Source organism: Leopardus geoffroyi, chromosome A1 (genome assembly GCF_018350155.1).
Source record: "Leopardus geoffroyi isolate Oge1 chromosome A1, O.geoffroyi_Oge1_pat1.0, whole genome shotgun sequence".
Lineage (NCBI taxonomy): Eukaryota > Metazoa > Chordata > Mammalia > Carnivora > Felidae > Leopardus > Leopardus geoffroyi.
The window spans coordinates 165996174-166019652 of NC_059326.1; the positions used below are offsets into that span (position 1 = coordinate 165996174).

Genomic DNA, 23479 nt, shown 5'->3' on the forward strand with positions numbered 1-23479 from the left:
GATAAAGATACCTAAAAAGAAACTACAGCTAATATTGTACTTAATTGTAGAAAACTTAATACTTTCTCTCTAAAATCAGGAATATGGAATGAGTGTCCACTCACCACTTCTATTTAACATTGTTCTAGGAATTCAAGACAGCGCAAATTATTTTTTAAGTAAAAAAATAAATAAATGAAAGCCATGTGTATTGGAAAGGAAAAAGTGAAATTATACACAGATGATATGATCATTTATGTAGAAAACTGATGGAGTCTCCACAAGAAGCTAACAGAACTAATAAGTGAGTTTAGCAAGATTTCTGAATACAAAATTTTATTTCTATATACTAGCAAGAAAAATCAGAGATATATATATATATATATATATATATTTAAATCAATAATATTTTTAATAGCAACAAACGTCAAAATACTTAGGGATCCATCTGACAAAGGATAAATAAAACCTATTCATAGAAAACTATAAATCATTGCTGAGGAATCAGAGACCTAAATAAATGGAAAGATATATTCAGTTTATGCGTCTGAAGATCAAATCTTTAAGATATCAATTCTCCCAAAATTGATTCATAGATTCTATATAATCTCAATCATACTTCCAGCATTTCACATAGAAATTCACATAGAAATGCAAAAGACCTAGAAAAGTCAAAACAACTTTAAAAAATAAGAACAAATGGGGAGGGCAAATATTAACCAACTTTAAAACTTAGTATGAAGCTACAATATAAGCTTTACTTCTATACATTTTATTGTAAAGTATTATATTTCATTAAAAGAGTCAAATTAGATTAGTGTCTCTGGATGTAAACTTCCCCCAAAAAACCCACACACATAGGACACACACTGACAGTGGTTGGAATATGATTTTCAACCAAGTTGCTAACATAATTCAGTGGAGGATGCATAATCTTTCAACAAACTATACTGAAATAATTGAATATCCATATGCAAATAATTAACTAAATCAATGCTGATGACAGATAAATTTTCTTAAAATAAAGACATAAATGTAAACTTATATGTGTATTATTCTAAAAGTTCAGGTTAGGCAAATCCTTCTTACATATGATTATAAAACCAGGATCCATCAAAAAATGAATTGTAGTTTGTTTCCATCTTTCTTTTTTCCTCCCTTCCCATATGTTCATCTGTTTTGTTTCTTAAATTCTACATGTAAGAGAAATCATATGGTATTTGTCTTTCTCTGATTGACTTATTTTGCTTACCATAATATGTTCTTGCTCCATGCACGATGTTGAAAATGGCAAGATTTCATTCTTTTTGATGGCTGAGTAATATTCTATTGTATATACATACTATATCTTCTTCATCCACTCATCAGTTGATGGATACTTGGGTTCTCTCCATAGTTTGGTTATTGTTAATAACTCAACTATAAACATCAGGGTGCATGTATCTCTTGGAATCTGTATTTTTATACCCTTTGGGTAAATACATACCTAACATTGTAATTGCTGGGTTGTAGAGTAGTTCTATTTTTAGTTTCTTGAGGAACATTTATATTGTTCTCCAGAGGGCTGCACCAGTGTGCATTCCCACCAATAGTGCAAGAGGTTTCCCCTTTTTCCGCATCCTCTCCAACACCCGTTGTTTCTTGTGTTGTTAATTTTAGCCATTCTACAGGTGTGAGGTGGTATCTCATCATGGTTTTGACTTGCATATTTCCCTGATGATCAGTGATGGTGAGCATCTTTTCACATGTCTGTTAGCCATCTAGATGTCTACTTTGGAAAATTGTCTATTCACGTCTTCTGCCCATTTCTTCACTGGGTTATTTGTTTTTTGGGTGTTGAGTTTGATAAGCTCTTTATACACTTTGGATACTAACCCTTTATCTGATAGGTCTTTTACAAATATCTTCCCCCATTCCATAGACTGTCTTTTAGTTTTGTTGATTATCTCCTTCACTGTGCAGAAGCTTTTTTAATCATAAGTTCCAATAATTCATGTTTGTTATTGTTTCTTTTGCCTCCAGTGAAACATTTTTCAAAAATTTTAAAATTCTCGGGGCGCCTGGGTGGCGCAGTCGGTTAAGCGTCCGACTTCAGCCAGGTCACGATCTCGCGGTCCGTGAGTTTGAGCCCCGCGTTGGGCTCTGGGCTGATGGCTCAGAGCCTGGAGCCTGTTTCCGATTCTGTGTCTCCCTCTCTCTCTGCCCCTCCCCCGTTCATGCTCTGTCTCTCTCTGTCCCAAAAATAAATAAACGTTGAAAAAAAAATTTAAAAAAAAAATTTTAAATTCTCTTTGCAAGACACTCTTAGATATGACTCTAAAACTTGGATCCATAAAACATGATAAGTTGCAATATATAAAAATATTAAAATTCTTTGAAACACAATGTTAAGGGCAAAATTTTGAACAGATAACTTCACCAAAATCCTAAGGAAATGCAGATTTCCTTGGGAATTCCACTACACGTTAGTATGATTACAATTAAATAGCTCACAATAAAAGTGTTGGCAAGGGTGTGGAGAAACTGGAACTCTCAGACTTTCCTAATGGGTACGTAAAACATTATAATTACTTTGGAAAACAATTTAGCAGCTTCTAAAAAAGTTAAGCCGACACCTACCATATAACCTAGCCACTCTAATCCTAGATATGTAACTAATATTAACAACAACGGAAAAGTCTGTTGTTAGAAAGGTTTGTATAGGAATGTTCATACTAGCTTTATTAGTAGTATAGCTAAAAACTTGAAACAACCCAAATGTTTATCAACAGGGGAACACAGAAACAAAACTTGGCATAATCACAGAATGGAATCCTATTCAGCAATGTAAGGAACAAAGAATAAACAAAACAGCATGAATAATTCTTGAAATAATTATGTTTAGTAAAATTAGAGCCCCCCAAATATATGCATTTGTCTCTTTTGTATATCTTTTGCTTTTTGCATAACTCCATTTATACAAAATTTCAGAACATAAAAACTAATCTGTACTAACAGAAAGCAGATCAGTAGTTGCCTATGAGAACAGGAGAGTAGCAGAGAGGGGCGGGTGGAAGAATTACAAAACAGCATCAGGAAACCTTTAGGGGTGATAAATATGTTTATTATATTGCTTGTGATAGATTCCCTGGTATCTAAATATGTCAAAGCATGAGAAATTGTATGCTTTAAATATGTGCAGTTATTGTATGTCAATTATATCAACACATACATTAAATGAGGGCCTGAGCTGCCCCTCCCCCAAGTCTCACAAGTATAAAAAAAAACAAAAACTAAACGAGAATTTTACAATTTTGCATTCTTATTCTAGATCTTAGCCTTCTAATCACTGAACTATATTATTACACTCCACCAGAGTCATGGGAAAAAAACAATAATGAGTACTTTTTGGCACCCTTTAAGCCATGGGGGCCTAGCAAATCACTCCTGAAAGGTAGAAACCTCAGATCTGAAGTGAACACTTGCTTTTTTACAGCCCTTTTCATTTATCACTGTCCACTCACACAGGGCAGTGCAGGGATGGGCATAGCATTATGTTGACGGCTACAAGTACTTTCTTCTTAAAACACATCCCTATGGTTCTGTGACTAGAACAAAACAAAAAGGCAATTGCTGTGACATTTGTTTTTCTCTCTTGAGATATCCAGACAAGAAAACAGGTTCTGTCCATTTTGGAGATTGCCTAGACACTTGTACTGCAGCTCACTCCAAAGGTTAAAAAAAAAAAAAAAAAAAAAGAAGCTTCATGTTTATCATTGTTTCTACTGCTTCCAAGATTTTAGTAAGTCAATTAGGCAGACTGCAAGCTTCTGAGATTTATTTAAGTAAGGAGTATGTGGCATTATCTGTCCTTCGAACCTATAATGAGGGTAGTTTAGCAGATGGAATCTAATTTATAACAAGGACCTATACCCTGGATAATCAAACATAGGCTATTAAGAGCTTACATAAACAAGGGCTGTACTGTGATGCCAAAACAAATCATTTTGACATGTTTTAGAAATACAAGGGGCTTCTTCAAATATCATCAGGAATAAGTCATTTGGTGTTTCAGGTTCATACATCAATGCAGTTGCTGTCACTATGAAAAATTGGACTTTTTGTTTACTTAAAATTTGAAATGCCATGATTTGGTACTTGAAAAATGATGTGGGAAAAATGAATGTCCTCCTGTTTGTGAAAAATGGGTATTTTATTAGAGCAAAGTAGGAAGGAGGAGAGAGTACTCATCTGTACTGGCAAAATACTGTTTACACAGGAAGAAATATAACAATGGGCAGGTCTCTGGGGACAAGGGGAGCAGAATCACTTAGGGAGCTGATGACAACAGGAGCCAAGATACAGCCTGGGCCCAGAGCTGAACTACCTCTTGGTCCCTATACACATGTAATGAATAAATGCATCTTGAAGTAAGACTCATATTTCATAGCTGCATGAGACTCCCCAGTTAGAATGCATCTGTTAATAATAAAAATTTCCCTTCTGGAATGAGAGTTTAATAGTTCTTGTTCATGCTTTAAATAGAAGATCACAGCAATAAATCAGCATTATGATTTTAGTAGGTAGTAACATATGAAATATAATATATTGTTTCTGGCATTTAATTTGGTCAAAATTAACTTAAAATATTCACCCAAAGGGACGGATTGATAAAATAATAATTATAACCATACATCCCAGGAAATTTTGTACTTTGTACATTCTAAAAGTACCATTAAATTTAACATATATATTATCTTTATTGTCTTAATGAGAAAACATTGAATTATTTTAGTCAACTTTAGAAGACAAGTGTTTGCTTCAAATAAAAATTATCAAAACAAGTTGACACAGTGTGTTTTACAACATGTTTTCATATATCCACTTAATAAATTTCATTAGTTACAAACATATGAGGATAATTATTCAGTAAACTTTTTAAAGATAAACTTTTACCTTTATGACTTTGGATGGGACATTTTAACTTATTTTAGTTTTGTATGTCAATTCAGTTAAATTATTTCCATTGCCCCCTATCTACCAATAAACACATATGCACAAGTATCAAAATTATTAGATAATTCTCCTGATGAAAATGCATATAAATAGGTATAACACATATAAATATGTACTTATGAAACACAAATATATAGGTAATATAATTTAAAAGATATTAGAAAGCAAGTTCTATATCTTATTTGTCTTTTATCTACACCCATACTTAATGCAATATATTGCAAAAAGTAAGTTCTCAATAAGTATTCATTGAACTAATGAGAATAAATTAGTAAAAGAATAAATAAAATAACTGGGCAATTATAAGGATAATGTTGGCAGAGAATGTGATGTGCTAAACTCATATCTCTTACTGATTCTTCTAGTCCAGCACATGTAGAACACCCTCTTTTGAGAAAGGAATACACAATTAAGACTGTGAATCACAGATTATGTACACCTAATTCCATGGGTTCTTTTGAACTCTAGGTTTCTAAGATGTACTTATTTACGAGGTTGAGAAACTATATTTATATTTTAATATTGTTGAAGTTCTTTTTTCTAACATAGTTGGCTATGGAATTTTAACAATGCTTTCTAGAACGTATACTGATGCTTCATGCTATTTTCCGTTAATCAACTTAACTGATGAACTATATTAAGTTTCTAAACTGAGGAATCATTATACTCCCTGATGCATATTCCTTGTTTACAGTATATTATTTGTTCACTATATATATTTATTATGTTACTAATTTATTTTACAGTATTTGATTAATGATTATTTTATTTTCTAAGGAGAATATCTGATGAAACAAAATGCATGTAGTTTAATGCAACTGTCCCGAGACCAGTATTTAAAATAGTTAAAGCATACGATCAAACTAAATATTTTCTCAATTGCTAAGAATATTATGCACAAACTTTTTTGTAAAAGAGTAAGTCATTGAATTTCTTTACTGTTTTGTGACAATCTAATTTACGTGTTCTTACTTATGGAATATTACTATAGTTTCTTATGAATAAATAAAGTAAATGCCACATTAGAATTTACTGTATTTTTATAATATGTCTTACTATATGATGGTGTAAGTCCTCCAGCTTTCTTCTTAAAGATTCTCTTGACTCTTCTGGAGTCTTTTCATAGCTATGTGGTTTATGATCTGATAAACAATTACTGCAAAATAAAAAGAAAGGTTATGTTGAAATTATATAGTATATGTAACATATTAAAGTGAAGAGAATTGTCATCTTTATAATATGGAGTCTGATAATTCATGAACATGATAGACTCATCCATTTATTAAGTTGTGTTGTTTTTTTTTAATTTCCCTGTACGATGCTTTTTTTTTTTTAGTTTTCATGCGGAGGTCTTATTTTTATGATAGATTTATTCCAAGCTATTTGATATTTGCCAATACAATTTTAAATGATATTGTCCATTAGGCTACCACCAAACAAAGAAGAGTGTAGATATATTAATATCACACAGAGTACACTTTAAGTCTAGAAGAATTATTAAAATGAAAGACATTTGATAATGATACAATGGAAAATCAGAGCACCCTATACAAATCATAAAGTTGTGAACACCTAACATATGCCTAAGTAATTAATAAAATGAACAAAAGAGAGGAAAAGAGAGAGACAGAGAGACAGAGAGAGATGCAGAGAGAGAGAAACTAGTGTTTATTTGACTTCGGTGGTTATCCAAAGAGCTAAAACTGGTATGAATCTTTCTTTTCTTTCTTTCTTTGTTCTTTCCTTTCTTTCTCCCTTCCTCCCTCATTCCTTCTTCTCACTCTCTCTTTTTCTATCTTAACTTTTCTTTCTCTTTTGTAAAACTTTTTATTTAAATTAATAGTTAATATACAGTGTAATGTTAGTTTTAGGGGTATAATACAGTGATGCAACATTTCCATACAACACCTAGTGCTCATCACAAGTGCACTCCTTAGTCCCCATGACCTATTTCACCCATCCCCTCATCCCCCTCCCCTCTGATAACCATCAGTTTGTTCTCTATAGTTAAGAGTCTGTTTCTTGGTTTACCTCTTTCTGGTTTTCTTGCTCTTTGCTCATTGGTTTGTTTCTTAAATTCCACATATGAATGAAATCGTTTGGTATTTGTCTTTCTTTGACTGACTTATTTCACTTAGCATAATACTCTCTAACTCAATCCACATTGTTGCAAATGGCAAGATTTCATTCTTTTTGATTGCTCAGTTAATATTCCATTATATATATATACATATACATATATGTACATATATACATATATACATATATTACATATATTGCATGTATACATATATGTACATATACATATATGTATATGTACACACATATACATATATATACATATATATACACACACATATACACAAAACACTTCTTTATCCATTCATTCATTAGTTGATGGACACTTGGGCTATTTCCATAATTTGGCTATCGTAAATAATGCTGCTATAAACATCGGTATGTACATACATCTTTGAATTAGTATTTTGTATTCTTGGGGTAAATACATAGTAGTGCCATTGCTGGATTGCATGGTAATTCTAATTTTTACGTTCTGAGGAAAGTTCATAATGTTTTCCTGAATGTTTGCACCAGTTTGCATTCCTACCAATAGTATAAGAGGGTTCCTTTAACCCTCATATATTAACTAAAAAAAAAAAAAAAAATTGAAACAAAAAAAAGCAAAAAGAGGGTTTCTTTGAAATTAAATGGACTAAACACTCCAATCAAAAGACATAGGGTAGGATATAAGAATGGATAAAAAAAAAAAGACTCATCTATATGCTACCTACAAGAAAGCCATTTCAGACTGAAAGACACCTGCAGATTGAAAGTGAGGGGTGGAGAAACATTTATCACACAAATTAATGCCAAAGAAAGCCAGAATAGCAATACTTGTATCAGACAAACTAGACTTTAAAATAAAGACTGTAAAAAGGGGCAAAGAGGGCATTATATAATCATAAAGGGGATAATCCAATAAGAAGATATAACAATTGTAAATATTTATATACCCAACATGAAAGCACTCAAATATATAAAACAATTAATAACAAATATAAAGGAACTAATTGATAATAGTACAATAATAGTAAGGGGTTTTAACACTCCACTTACATCAATGGACAGATCATCTAAACTGAAAATCAATAAGGAAACAATGGCTTTGAGTGACATACTGGACCAGATGGACTTAACAGATATATTCAGAACATTCCATCCTAAAACAGCAGAATACATTCTTTTCAAGTGTACATGGAACATTCTCCAGAACAGATCATATATAAGGTCACAAAACAAGCCTCAACAAATGCAGAAAGACTGAAATCATACCGTGCAACTTTTCTCATCACAATGCTACGAAGTTAGAAACCAACAACAAAATATGTGGGAAGACCAAAAAAAAAAAAAAAAATCCATGGAGGTTAAACAACATGCAACATGGGGTACCTGGGGGGCTCAGTCATTGAAGCATCTGACTCTTGATCTTGGCTCAGGTCATGATCTCATGGTTCAGGAGTTCAAGCCCTATGTCAGACTCCTTGCTGACAGTGTGGAGCCTGATTGGGATTCTGTCTCTTCCTCTCTCTGATGCTCCTCTACTCTTTCTTGCTCTCTCTCTCAAAATAAATAAGTACATTTAAAAAACAAAACAAAATCCAACATATTACTAAACAATGAATGGGCCAACCAGAAAATCAAAGAAGATATAAAAATACATGGAAACAAATGAAAATGAAAACACAACAGTCCAGAACCTTCGGGATACAGCAAAAAAGGTCCTACGGGAGAAGTATATAGTAATAGAGGCCTATTTCTTTTCATTTTTTAATGTTCATTTATTTTGAAAGAGAGAGAGAGAGAGAGAGAGAGAGAGAGAGAGAGCAAGCACCAGGGGGGGAGGGGCAGAGAGAGTGGGAGACCTAGAATCCCAAGCAGATACCGAACTGAGATACCAGTCCTGAGATCATGACCTGAGTCAAAATCAAGAATTGCACGCTTAACCAACTGAGCCATCCAGGCATCTCAATACCAACCTACCTCTTAAATTTTCAACTATTAATTGACTTTTGACTTTTGAGGTTATTTTCTTGACCAGTTAATTCATTTTAAATTTATGTTTTTATTATTTTTTATCCAACAATTTATTTACTTTTATAAGGATAATTTTCTCATGTATGTAACTGTCCATAATGACAGAAGACAAAAGTGGCGTTTTCTTTTTCCTTTCAGTAAAATATGAATCGAAACTGGAAGAGTATCAGTCATTTGCTTACATAATAACTGCAAAAAAAAAGCGGGGAAGTGAGTTTCTGTTTTTTCCTCATGAATTTGCTACTTATAAGGTGAGATTTTTCTAAACCATAGGAATGGTAATAATAATAACAATAATAAATAATGTTCCTTCTAAGCCAGAAATTTTAGATCGATTATAAATTGCCATCAAAGAATACAGCTTAATATTAGCATAAAACTTTGTTACTTTAGCTTTTAATTGTCCATGTTATGGGTAAACTGGATCATGGTTTGTCATTTAAAGCCATTAAATAAGCACATTTCTATTCCAAAATCTTATATGCAACCTTTCAGGCTGAGCTACCGGCAATACAACGCAGGCCTCATGAAGGGAAGTGGCCATTACCTCACTGGCCTTGGTGTACAGTCAGTGTATGTGATTTTCCGGATGGAACTGCAGCCAAAGACTTAGTAAGCATAGGCTAGCCCGACTTACTTGAATTTCCATCCCATCGCTCTCTTTAGGCACAACTGGCTGAGTCTTTGCAGGGACCTCTTCTTGGGGAGGGCCTTTACTGAGACATTTTTCCCCCAACTGAACTGCATGTTACCTGATCACTGGGAAACTGGCAGTTTTTTTCATTTGCCTCTTGCTTGTGTCACTGTAAATTAAGTCTTTTTTATAAGTTGATTTATTTTGAAAGAGAGACAGAGGGAGAGAAAGATTGCATGTGCACACACAATTCAGAGAGGGGCAGAGAGAGAGGGAGAGAGAGAACCCCAAATAGGCTCTCCACTGTCAGTGCAGAACCCCATCCAGGGTTTGAACCCACAAACCTTGAGATCATAACCTGAGCTGAAATCAAGAGTCTTACACTTAACTTCCTAAGCCACCCTAGCACCCCAAGGATTAAAGTCTTAATTGTCACTTTCAGTTGGGCTCATTGTGCTATTGACCACTGCATAACAGGCAACTAAACAGTTATGCTTACAAATATTTTTATCAAAGTATTGGTAACAAACCTCTTAATGATAATACAGCTTAACAATGCTTAATTTAAGTTTACATGAAATCAGAACTTTAATATAAATTCTTAAGCAGAATAAATGCCACACAAAATTATTAAATGTTTTATTTAAATGAGCTAATAAATGTTATATATTTAATATATCATATTTTACCACTGTTATGCAGGATGTTGATGAAAGAATGAATTTGGTCATAGGCACAAATAAAAATCGTGTTTATAAGCAAAATATATTCTGAGATACAAATAAATATTATTAAGATTGATAATATATTGGCTGTGGGGATGGGTGAAATAGGTGCAATGAATTAAGAGGTACAAACTCCAGCAATAAGATAAATAAATTTAGAAAAGCCAATATATTGAGGCACCTGGGTGGCTTGGTCAGAACTCACAATTCACGAGTATCACTGGGCTCCAACGATACATGCTATCAGCATGGAGCCCGCTTTGGATTCTCTGTCTCCCTCTCTTTCTGCAACTCCCCTGCTCGTGCACATGCTCTCTGTCTTTCAAAAATAAATAAATAAACATTTTCAGAGTAATTAAAAAATATATTAACGTATTACTCTTAAAACTGCTAAGCAAGGTCACTGAGCAATTAGTGAGAAAAAAGGATGAAATAATTATTAATGTTTTCATCTGTTGTTGAGAAAGTGGTAAGGTTATGATATAGGGTGATTATACAGTTTTATATTTGTATGCATCATTTAGTAGTCTATACCTGTACCTTTGAGTACTCAATAAAATCTTTAATCATACTTCTTAGCAATATACCCAGTGCAAAATGGTTTATCATAATACTCATGCAAATATAAACTTAAACACATATTTAAGGAGGGCATCATATTTTGAAAACAAATTCAAAAATCCTGATTTCTAGAAAAGTATTAAATATCATTATTCTAATACTGATTTGATAGGATTAATTTCTCACTAATGAAAAATTTAATTGTGGAAGAGATGATAATTAAAATTAAATGCCCAATGGTTATATTTTAGGTGTGAGAAATCACAGACCTAGTAGAAAATTCTCAAGCTCTTTTTATTCAAACTGAAGAGCAGTAAATTATTGAAACGATGAACATCTTTGTTTTTCATATATGTCACGACAGGTGAAATGTGCCAAATCTGATGAAAAATATTTGTGGGAAATGACAGGATTACTGTAAGTTATCATTTTCAAAGAAATATAATTTCTGAGTAGTTGCAGAGTCCTTCTCTGGAATTATTATATAGTATTCTTTTGTTCCAGCAAGTACCATTACCCTAGGGCTTATGTCATTGGCTTCCTTGTTAACTTATTTTGTATTGCAAATCTCATGTTAGCTGTGAATTCAGGTACATTTTTTCCCCTAAGCACTATAAGCTTTATAAAATGAGTTATAATTCAGATTGCTTAACATATTTTGAATGCTTTCAATTTGACTTTCAACAGATCCAGAAAGACATTTCATTTGTTTATATTTGTTTTATGAAAACAAATAAGCCTGTAGCCTTTAAATAGCATTCTCAAATTTAGATAATTTGTCATCAGAATTTGTATTATTACTGTCAGTACAATAGGGTTGTGTTTAGAAAAGATGGTTTTCTCAAATATCAGATAATACTCAATCTAAAGTATCTACTTCACCCCAGTTCTAAATAGCCATACTGCCCAAAAAGCCAATAGTGTGATTCATTTGGGTTATATCAATGATTATTTTGTATTCCTTCAGCAAGCTGAAACTTAAGCATTAGGCAACTGGCTAATACAGCAGCATATATCTGCTTGGATTTGTTTTCATTTTTCAACAAAGACAATTTGAAATCTTCAGTTTAAAATAAAACTTTAGGGGCACATGGGTAGCTCAGCTGGATAAAGCATCAGACCTTGGCTCAGGTCATGATCTCACAGTGCATGGGTTTGGACCCTGCGTTGGGCTTTAATGCTGATTGCTCAGATTCTGGAGTTTTCTTTGGATTCTGTGTCTCCCTCTCTCTCTGCCCCTCTCCTGCTTGTTCTCTCTCTTTCTCTCTCTCTTTCTCTCTCTCTTTCAGAAATAAACATTAAAAAATTTTTAAATAAAACTTTAACCAAATTGGAGAGTAGGATCAAATAAATAATATCATTTTCTTTAATCACTGTTTTCTTTGAAGAGTTTACTTTGGAGTCTTTTACTCTATAAAATGTACAGATTGCCATTTTGTTCTAAGTATCTTCATACAGCATCAGTCTATTTCATATAACATTTAGTCAACAAGTTACTTTAAGAAATGTTTGGAAAGTGCATTAAAACACTCAAGTGAGGGGAAATGGTATAAAATCAAAAGCAACAATAAATACAATTTTATCAGGTTTTTAAAGATGTCTATTTAGTTTTGAGAGCAAGAAAGAGCACACACCCACACGCCCATGTACATGAGAGTGGTGGGGCAGGGTTGGGGGGGCAGAGAGAAAGAGAGGGAGACAGAATCCTAAGCAGAGCAGTGCACAGCCTGACATGGGTCTCAAACTCACAACGTGTGAGCTCATGACCTTAGTGGAAATAAGAGTCAGATGCTTAACAACTTAATCGAATGAGCCACCTAGGTGTCCTGACAATTTTATCAGTTTTTAAGAATTATTACATTTTATTGATATTGAATATTTTTAAGGTTATCAAATGACGTGAGGCTTGAAAAATTCTTACATAAAGTGTTGACATCTTGGGTTGAAGTAACCTAAAATAATCTAAAATTGGGGCACGTGGGTGGCTCAGGCGGTAAAGTGTCCAGCTCTTGATTTTAACAGGTCATTATCTCATTGTTGGTGAAGTCAAGCCCCAAATCATGCTCTGTGCTGACAGCATGAAGCCTGCTTGGGATTCTCTCTCTCCCTCTCTCTCTGCCCCACCCCTGCTTGCACACTTCCTCTCTCTCATAAACATTAAAAAAATCCAATAATCTAAAATAGTATTTGAAATTTGATGTAGACAAATTATTAGATTTAGTATTTTTTAGAGTTAAATCAGCTTATTTTTGTAGTTTTCTTACATAAGTAGGTTATTCAAATACATGTACATGCAGTCATGGTTTAACTTGAAGATTCTCCAAATATATAAATGAACTAGTAATTTCAGTTAACATCCAGAAAGCCATTTATTTGTTCTGTCTTATAGAGATTTGACCCACATTTGTCATCCTTTTTTTTCCCAATCAATTTGAAGACTTTTAAATAATCTGAATTATTTACTAATATGATATTTAGCAAGTTTAAGTTCCATTTTTTATTTTTACAATTTCTTTGCATTAAAAGTAGTTTGACAAATAGTGTTTTGCTTTAATAGTGTGTTTTGTCTTGACCTCTTGAGCTTTGAAATTATTTAGCAGAAATCCTCATGGCTAGAGATATTCTTTTTAAGAGAAAAAAAAAATTGGTCCTCACTAAGATCTTAGAAAAAGTGACTCCAGCCGAAAAATTTGATTTAAAACACTAGAAGACTATCATGCAATTCTCATACAATTCTTTACTTGTGTTTCATTTGCCCTCTATATATTTTAAGTTCCAAATTCTATGAAGAAGAGGAAGGAAACTGAGTTAGGATCCCAAACTTAAATATAAATATTATATAAAATATGAATAATAAATATATAAAATATATGCATACAAAAATGAATGAAGCTATATATAATCATTATGGAGAAATTAAAAAAAAAAGTTCTGGAAGAAGTAAAAATAAAATAGAAATATTAATTATCATGAAGTCAATGATATGGCTTTGCCATTTCTGAAATGTATATAAATGATTAGTTGGCATGACTAGAAGTAAATTAATTTTTCTACTACTGAAAAAAAATTCAAAAATTTTAATTTCAAATGGTCTATAACATTAGGCGTATTATGAAATCTATTATGAAATTAAATGTTCCTTTAATCTTAAAATGTCAAATAGCTCAGAAGTATCTTATTAGTCAAGTATACAACTATTCTTCAAGGTAGACCATTATCTTTGATAGTTAAATAAACATTAGCACCATAAAAAATAAAGTAAAATGTACATACTTGGCTTTAAGGTTCACTCAGAAATTGTTACACATCTGGCTAGCACTACACTTTTGTACAGATGTACAGTACAGATTAATGAACCAACCCTATATTGCAAATTTTAATTCAAGTGTGAATAAGGAAGTCTGCTTTTGTTTCAAACACTTTTGACACGGCACTTCTGTTTCTCTTGGCCTCACCTGTCTCCAATTTGGGCCACTGTTTCTGCATTAGTGACCACTGTAAGGACCAACTATGCATGGGCTTCTCCTAACTTGAGGCAGGCACAAGAGAGCCTCTTCTTCTCTGGGTGCCAGGATGTTGCTCTTCCACTGAGTCTTGTCCCAAAGCTTTCTTCTGTCCCAGAAGGTCCTGACTTCTCAGGACCTGGTTAGAGTCTGTGCTTGTGGAGAAAAAAAAAAAAAAAAAAAGAATTAAAAATGTAAGTCCTATGGAGTTAACGCCTTGTGGGGTGAACATTCTCTTGTTTAGATCAGGATGGTTGGTGGATGAACACTTTCTCTTCCATCCTCCTCTGACTTACCATGGACGCTTTGGGACCAAGAATTCTGTAGCCTTTCAGAAAAGTCTCCTGAGAACACACAATCATTTGCACTTGGTTTCCAGTGGTAGTAACTTAGTACCACACCCTCTTACTGACTCTCCCCTTGCTTCACTCTTTCTTATTTCTGACTTCCTGGTATTATACTTCCTAATAAAATAATAGCACCTAAGTTTATGCTTCAGTTCTGATTTCTGGTGGAGCCAAATAAATTAGGTTCTCAAAGTCCTTTTTCTATTCAAACATTGTCTTTCTAGGAACAGTATTCCCAGGGTAGAAAGTTTAAAGTTCCAAGGCTTGCCTTGATGTTACATCTAAGCAACATCAACACTGTATCACTAATAGAACGAGCATCTTAGAAGCAATTACTGCTGAAAATTATGATTTCAATTGCAAACAGATCTCTGTTTTTATATATTTAGAATTTTGAGGAGTATTCACTTTGGTATCATTGTAATGCTAGACATTTTATTATACATTTGGAGCAAAAAATCATCCCTCTACCTCACTAAACAGATGACTTAAATATTTTCAACACAATAATTGCATGAAGTCTTCAACAGAAATGAAAATTATTTGGAAATCATATTTTTGAAATAACAGGGACATGAAATAAGTTTAAAGAAGCTTCTCAGGATTAAATTAGTGCATTCAGCATTGCAATACATAAGGATATTTAATCTTTAAAACTGCTGATACTTGGGCAAGTAAACTTTAAAAAATAGCGTTACTTTTCTAAAGAAGACATCCATATGGCCAACAGATTCATGAAAAGATGCTCAACGTCACTCCTCATCAGGGAAATACAAATCAAAACCACACTGAGATACCAGCTCATGCCAGTCAGTGTGGCTAAAATGAACAAACCAGGAGATTATAGATGCTGGTGAGGATGTGGAGAAACGGGAACCCTCTTGCACTGTTGGTAGGAATGCAAACTGGTGCAGCCACTCTGGAAAACAGTGTGAAGGTTCCTCAAAAAATTAAAAATAGATCTACCCTATGACCCAGCAATAGCACTGCTAGGAATTTACCCAAGGGATACAGGAGTGCTGATGCCTAGGGGCACTTGTACCCCAATGTTTATAGCAGCACTCTCAACAATAGCCAAATGATGCAAAGAGCCTAAATGTCCATTAACTGACAAATGGATAAAGAAGATGTAGTTTATATATACAATGGAATACTACTTGGCAATGAGAAAGAATGAAATCTGGCCTTTTGTAGCCACGTGGAGGTTATTATGCTAAGTGAAATAAGTCAGGCAGAGAAAGACAGATACCATATGTTTTCACTCTTATGTGGATCCTGAGAAACTTAACAGAATACCATGGGGGGAGGGGATGGGGGGAAAATTACAGAGAGGGAAGGAGGCAAACCATAAGAGACTCTTAAATACTGAGAACAAACTGAGGGTTGATGGGGGGTAGGGGAGAGGGGAAAGTGGGTGATGGGCATTGAGGAGGGCACCTGTTGTGATGAGCACTGGGTGTTGTATGGAAACCAATTTGACAATTATATTTAATATATAAAAAATAGTGTTAGTCATCATTGGTAAATTCTGTAATAAATCACTTGTATATAAAATATTCAGCATATGTTGGACTGTGCAAACTGGCAACTGCTCAAAGTAAAAACTGCCAAATGTTTTAGGTTATTTCCTTCAATTAATACCGATATTGGTATTTGATGTTTATGTATGCCTACAAACCTGCAGAAATCAGTGAGAACTCATTTCATTTCAATGAAATGTTTTATTGTGTCCGTAGATTTCTGGAATTTAAATGCAAACCTCTGAGGTTAAAAAAACTATGTTTCTGATTACAGAGCTTTCTTATGTCATGTGTACATACATTAAAAAAAATAATCAATATAAAACTCTTTCTTTGTTGTCAAATAAGAAACAGTAAATTAATTTTGCCTTTGAATTATGTGGAATTGAATTATACAAGAAAATCTTGGCAATGCTCCTTCTTTTAATTAATGTTTTGTCAGATCATCAATCTTACTTTCTCCCTGTGTGCTAATACTCAATTTGTTTAGTATTTACTTAAGGCCATATCTCTTTCCTAAAGAATTCTTATCTAGTTAGTTAAGATGTCTCTAAGCAGTAGACCAAAGCAATAGGGATAATTTCCCATCATATTTAACCACAAAATGAAGTGCCTACTACTCCATCCTGAAATCCGTAGTGCTTTTTTAATAAATTAGGTTGGAAGCCTACATACAAATTTTACAGGTAAATACAATCTGTGGCACAGTACAGTCAGCTGTTTAGAAGAATAATAATCTTAATATGATAAAAATGTGTTTAACAGTAGCTTTACACCTCTGGGGCGATATTATTTTTCTTTCAGAAATACAGGCTGAGATGATTATTTCTCAGTTTGATCACAAACCTGAAAAAAAAAACACAATGTGTTTTATCTTCTCTGGTCATTGGCTCTGCCCATTTCAGAAGCTTTATGCTGAAGATATTAGAAGGTGCAATTACCTCATGGATCAGTGACTACTAAGCTGATATGTCATTGATTTTCGAAACCATGAGGTGAGGCGAGCACAGCTGAAGTGGATCAAAAAACCCAGCCCTGTTAGAAAGTCTTTCCCCCCATGTCTTTGTGGCACCTAGGCAGGGAAGAATCAATCTGGTAGGAAGGATTTTGGTAATATTTAGTCTGCACCAAGCAGAGAGAGGAGATTTCATTTTAAGAATGAATTCTTAACATACAATTGTATTTTAATTCTTTTTACTTGAATTGCATAGATCATTAGTAAATGATATTGACAAAGACTTAGGCATGAGCTTGGCTGCAAATAAAAATGAATGAACTGAGAACACTTGGTCTCAATTGAAAACCAGGAATTCAATGAATCAAACATCATAAATTCCAAATGGACTTAGTATTTGGATAATCACATTTTATACACTAATCTTTAGATGAGAGTTAATCCATCAATTTTATATGCAAACACAGACACACACATACACACAATAAGAAGAACAGCAAGATGAGGATAACTCAAAGGAGAAACAAATTTAGACTTATCTTTAAACAGATCAGAACAAAAGTAGGAATTATGGCAAATACTGTGAAAAGGATCATCATTAGGGCTCGATCCAGAACTGAATAATCTAAAGGTCATTTTTCAAGCAAACTGAAGTAGTTTCAGATCTCTGCTTCTCTGGCATTGAGAGTTCATGGTAAACCATTCAGAATTATGAACCTGTCACACACATAAAAACATTTTTTGGAGGCTTCCAGTAGTAAAGAATGAAAGATTCTAGGGGCACCTGCATGGCTCAGTTGGTTGGGCGTCCGACTTCAGCTCAGGTCATGATCTCACAACTTGTGGATTCGAGCCCCACGTTGGGCTCTGTGCTGGCAGCTCAGAGCCTGGAGCCTGCTTCGCATTCTGTCTCCTTATCTGTCTGCTACTCCCCTGTTCACGCTCTCTCTCAAAAATTAATAAACATTAAAAAAAGGGATTCTATCACTGACTCATTTTTATCTTTCCTATATTAATATTATTTGCAGAATATCACAAGGATAGTTAAAACTAAAAGCAAAGCTTATTTGAAGAAGAAAGAAAAAGGAAGGAAGGAAAAAGAATGGAAAAAAGAGAGACAATATCATAATACATATCTATATTTATCTCACGAAAATAGTTTTTTGGGAAATTTTTCCTAACAAAGATTGTACATATTGAACAAATCCTTCATAATCAGCATAGCTAACCTTTAACTATTTTAGCACTTTTGATAGAAGGAACATCATTAAGTTTAGGCAATCTTTCCTTAAGAGGAAAAGGGTAACATTTTATTAAGAAATATTTTATTTAAACATTTATTTATTAAACATTTATTTGAGAAGTATTATATCACAGTGGGAAACAGAAAAGACTAGAACCAGACTGGGTGGGTTTGAATCCCAGTTCAAACACTTGCTAATCATGTGAATTTTGCAAGTTACTCAATCCTTTGTGTATCTCCCCAACCACAAAATAGGAATAATATTATTAATTTTGTATATAATTGCTGTGAGTGTTGAGTTGCAGCTGTCTCAGAATAGTGTTGGTACAGAATATGCACTATATAAGTATTAGCAATTATTTTTAATGAAATAACAATAACTCAAATAGAAACTCTATAAACTAGGTATTGTCTGCTTGAAGAGTTTTTCTTTCCTCAGATTCTGAGACACGAGCAAATCTCCTGTGTTTGTCTTCATTCTCATATGTACTGCTTTTCCCTCTTGAGCCTTCCCTAAACCTGCCTGTAATCCTCCTCTTGGTTTTGGCCATTTCTGAGCTTACCTTCCTTCTGTCACAAAACCTTTACCTCCAAAGGGCCTCAGTGTACATCATGGCATGAGTGGGATCTTCTAGTTTTTGTCCATTACCCCATTTGGCATTGTGTGCTTAAGCTGGTAGCCTCACATGTGATAGCCTTTGCTAAACTCAAGCATTTACTATCTGCCTCAATGCAGCCAGCAAAGGCATTCCCTCTGGCTGTGCAAGCTTCTTGATAGACTGGTGTTACTTAAAGTCACTTTAGACGCATGTGTCTGGATTTCACATTTTGTTCTAGGAAAGCTCCCTAGTTTATCTCCAACCCTACCAAACACAGTACTTGCCACAGAGTAGGTACTTAATATACACTTTTTAAAAAATTAGGAGGGATGATATGGAGATAATGCTTTATAGCCTATCTTTGAATCCTAAATATTTAGATAAGACTATTATAGTAGAATTTTAATTCAAAATAATACAAAAATCAATAAATTTTTTAAAAAAATATGTGTCTTAATATTGGAAAATTGGCTTTCTAAATAATTTTCCAAGGATTTTAATAACCAAATACACTAGGTTAATATTATAACTTATATTATCATTTTTCTGATTTTTGTGTTTCTCTACACATGACTGAAACTAAATTCATAAACTGAATTTTATAACATTTTCTTTCCTGTTTTTGATACTCTCAGGAACTATTTTTGTGTCTGAGTTGAATAATCAGTGAAGTATCCTCTGTTATTTTTAAAATTTTTTTATGTTTATTTATTTTTGAGAGAGAGAGAGAGAGAGAGAGAGAGAGCATGAGTAGGGGAGGGGCAGAGTGAGAGGGAAACACAGAATCCGAAGCAGGTTCTAGGCTCCAAGCTGTCAGCACAGAACCCGATGCGGGGCTCGAACCCACAAACCATGAGATCATGGCCTGAGCCCAAGTCAGATGCTCAACCGACTGAGCCACCCAGGTGCCTCCCTCTGTTATTTTTACCGGTTTTAAGAGAATTGGCAATGGTGCTTAAAACAGAGTAGAGAGGTGCCTGGGTGGTTCAGTGGATTGAGCACCTCACTCTATTTCAGGTCGGGTCATGATTCCAGGGTCATGGGATTGAGCCCTGTGATGGCTCCGCACTGAGCATGGAGCCTGCTTGAGATTCTTCTCTCTTCTTCCCTCTTCCTCACTCTCACTCTCCCTCTCAAAAAAACAACAACCAAAACCAAACAAACAAAAACAAAACAAACCCATATTTGAGTACAAAAATAATGGAGGAAAAAATTATCAGACAAAACAGCAAATCTTTATTCTTACAGCGGACACTAATTCCTGCCATCTCATCTTACATATTTGAGAATCTATGCCTTTCTCCCAATATATTCATTTTCTTCTTATATACCCTTCTTTGTGAGAAAACTACAATTTCAACCAAATACAAATATGACTGAAAACTAGGTTTTCAAGCTAGTGTCTTATCAGCAAGTAAAATAAATGTGCTATTAAGGCACTGTCCATGTGGGGAATTTTCACTAATCTTTGTCTTGCCTAGAAAAGTCCCAACGACTATTCTTTTTTTAGGAGCTGGTATAAAATTGACCTTTCATAACAAAATGAGCCAAAAATCAATAAAACATGTCAGCATTTATCTGGATATTAGTATATAATACTTAAATATATGCATCTACTGCATTTGAAATTTAATATTGTCCATTCCTTCCATTTTCATTTACTCTGTAAAAAATGTAATAGATGATTCACACACTTTCTAAGATAGCCTTTATAATGTAATGCTAATTCACTGCAGTCATTCAGTATGGCTTAGTACTGCAATTATAATAATGGCAGTAATTTTTACATCTATTCTCCATTGTCCTTGAGAGTCTAGAGGTATGTTCATTTGTCCAGAATTTTCCATGGAATGAGCATGGCAGTTCACTTAAATTCTTCAGGGGCATATCTGCTCTAGCTTGGTAGCTAATTCAGCATGTGCAGAGGAGTCATACAAACAGATACTTGAGATCCATTTTCCTCTCTGTACTGGAAAATCTATAGGGGAGGGATTGTACTTGAGGATATCAAGATATGTAACACATAAGAATACAATTAGCTTTATGTGAAACTGCAGCCCTAAAAATAGAGTGCATTATTTGAAAACAGCAAAACAAACAACAACAGAAAAAAACACTTATTTTCCCACACATTTAAAGAGAGCTTTCTGATTGTTTTGAAGTCATAATACAAAAAGTAAATTAACTGCACTTACGTGATAAAATGTTCTTATTGGAGTAAGAATTAAATTGTGAATCTGTTAAGTATATACTACAGTTGAACAAATAAGTGCATCTTAGATTATGAGAGTCTGGTTTCTTAGAGAAAGAAGAGACCAGGAAAGGAAGAAGGCTAGAATGAATGCAATATGTTGCATTTAATGGAGGTATCAATGTGAACCTATGGTTTTAAAATATATATCTAGATAGATTCAGAAATAGATATGCATGTATACAAGAGTTAGTATACATACATATATTTTAAGCCCTGTTGCTTATAGGGCCTATAAATAATAGCCAAAGTTGGAAAACTATAACCAACAAAATAACAACAGTATTGGAATATAACCCATAGAAAAAAAACATAAATCTGTGAGATCATACTCATGTAAATTAATTACTGACTGAATAAAGAAATGGAGAGAAGAAAACCAGTTCTTCTTTGGTAATAATTATTGCAGGCAAGTCCCAGTGATGGATACTAAAGTTACTGGATAAAATAGGATATTTGCATAGTCTCAAAGTATCTTTCCCAATACATTTACTAATGACAAAAAGGAAAAATAGTAATTTTACAATGGAGTTTCTAACAGATACCCCCTTAATCAAGTAAGGAAGGTTAATATTACCAGTAATAAGATACATTAACATCACGTATCCCCAGAAATGATGCAATGAGAAAGGCACATCGCTTCTGTGGCAGTTGTGTCCAATAATGCATAATCTTATTCTAATCATAAGAAAAAATTAGACAACTCCACTTTCCCCATTACCAGCCCCTCATAACCACCATTCTATTCTCTGTTTTCACAAATTCACCTCTTTTGGGTTCTACATATAAGTAATTATCTTGCAGTATTTGTCTTTTTCTATTAAAAGATGATTAAGTTCTGAAGTTCTAATGCATAGAATTTTGATTATAGTCAACAATACTGTATCATATACCTCAAAGTTGCTAAGAGACTAGATATTAAGTGTTCTCATTACCAAAGAGAAATTAGAGGGGTGCCTGGATGGCTCAGTCAGTTAAGCATCTGACTCTTGATTTTGGCTCAGGACATAATCTCACAGTTGTGAGATTGAGCCCCTCCATCGGTCTATGTGCTGAGCATGGACCCTGCTTGGGGTTTTCTCTCTCTCCCTCTCTCTCTCTGCCCCTCCCTTGCTTACATGTGCACTCTCTCTATAAAAAATAAATAAACTTTAAAAGAAAAAAAAAAGAGCAGTTATAAATGATGTGACGTGATAGAGCTGTTAGTTAATTCTATGGTGGTAATCATATTGCAATATATCTGTATCAAATCAACAAGTGGTACACTTTAAATGTATACAATATTATATGCCAGTTATATCTCAATAAAAAGAAAAAATACTAGACAAATCAAAATTAAGGGATATTGTAAAAAAGAATTGACCAATACTTATCACAAGTGTCAAGGCTATTAAAGAGAAGGAAAGACCGCAAAACTATAGAGGAGACTAAGGACAGCAATTAAGTGTAATGCAGGTTCATGGAATGATTCCTGGAACAAAAACAAAGGACAGCAATGATACATCTGGAGAAATCCTAATTACATCCTTAATTAGATAATAGAATTATCTGAATATTAATTTCTTAGTTTGAATAATTGTACCATGGTTTTCCTCCATGCTAACATAAGGGAAATCTGGTGAAGTGAATATGGGAATACTCTGTGCTATTTGTGCAATTTTCTATAAATATAAAATTATATTAAGAAAAGAGATAAAGATAAGAAGGGAGACCAAAATAGTGGCGGCTGATTTCAAGCCCAGTAAGACTTACTTCAATATTTATTCTCTTATCACTATCAAAGTTGGCTGTAATAACCTAAAAGAATAATCTGAGACCTCATTTGCAGTGATTAATTTTCATTTAGGCAAGACTTCAATTTTGGGATGTTACAGGTTAACTCCATAGTGAAAGGTAAACTGGGAGGAATAAAAGATTAGAAATTCAAAAAAGAGAGGGATCTTTTTTTTTTTTAATGTCTTACCACCTCAAACAAGGGAACACTGAAAAAGGTGCATATAAACATATATTATTTGTAGGGTTAAGAGCTTAAGTAGAGTATAATAAATAATGTTATCTTTGTTGCTATCAGA

At 33.6% G+C, this 23479-nt stretch overlaps 1 long non-coding RNA gene across 1 annotated transcript; it reads right to left on the reverse strand.

Annotated features, from left to right (window-relative positions):
* Positions 1–2169: 2169 nt before the first annotated feature.
* Positions 2170–14642, reverse strand: LOC123603886. Its single transcript, XR_006715101.1, has 3 exons — positions 14445–14642; positions 6031–6130; positions 2170–2210 (listed from the first exon to the last, which is right to left on the reverse strand). It is a non-coding gene; the product is annotated as an uncharacterized LOC123603886 (long non-coding RNA).
* Between the last annotated feature and the right edge of the window lie 8837 nt (positions 14643–23479).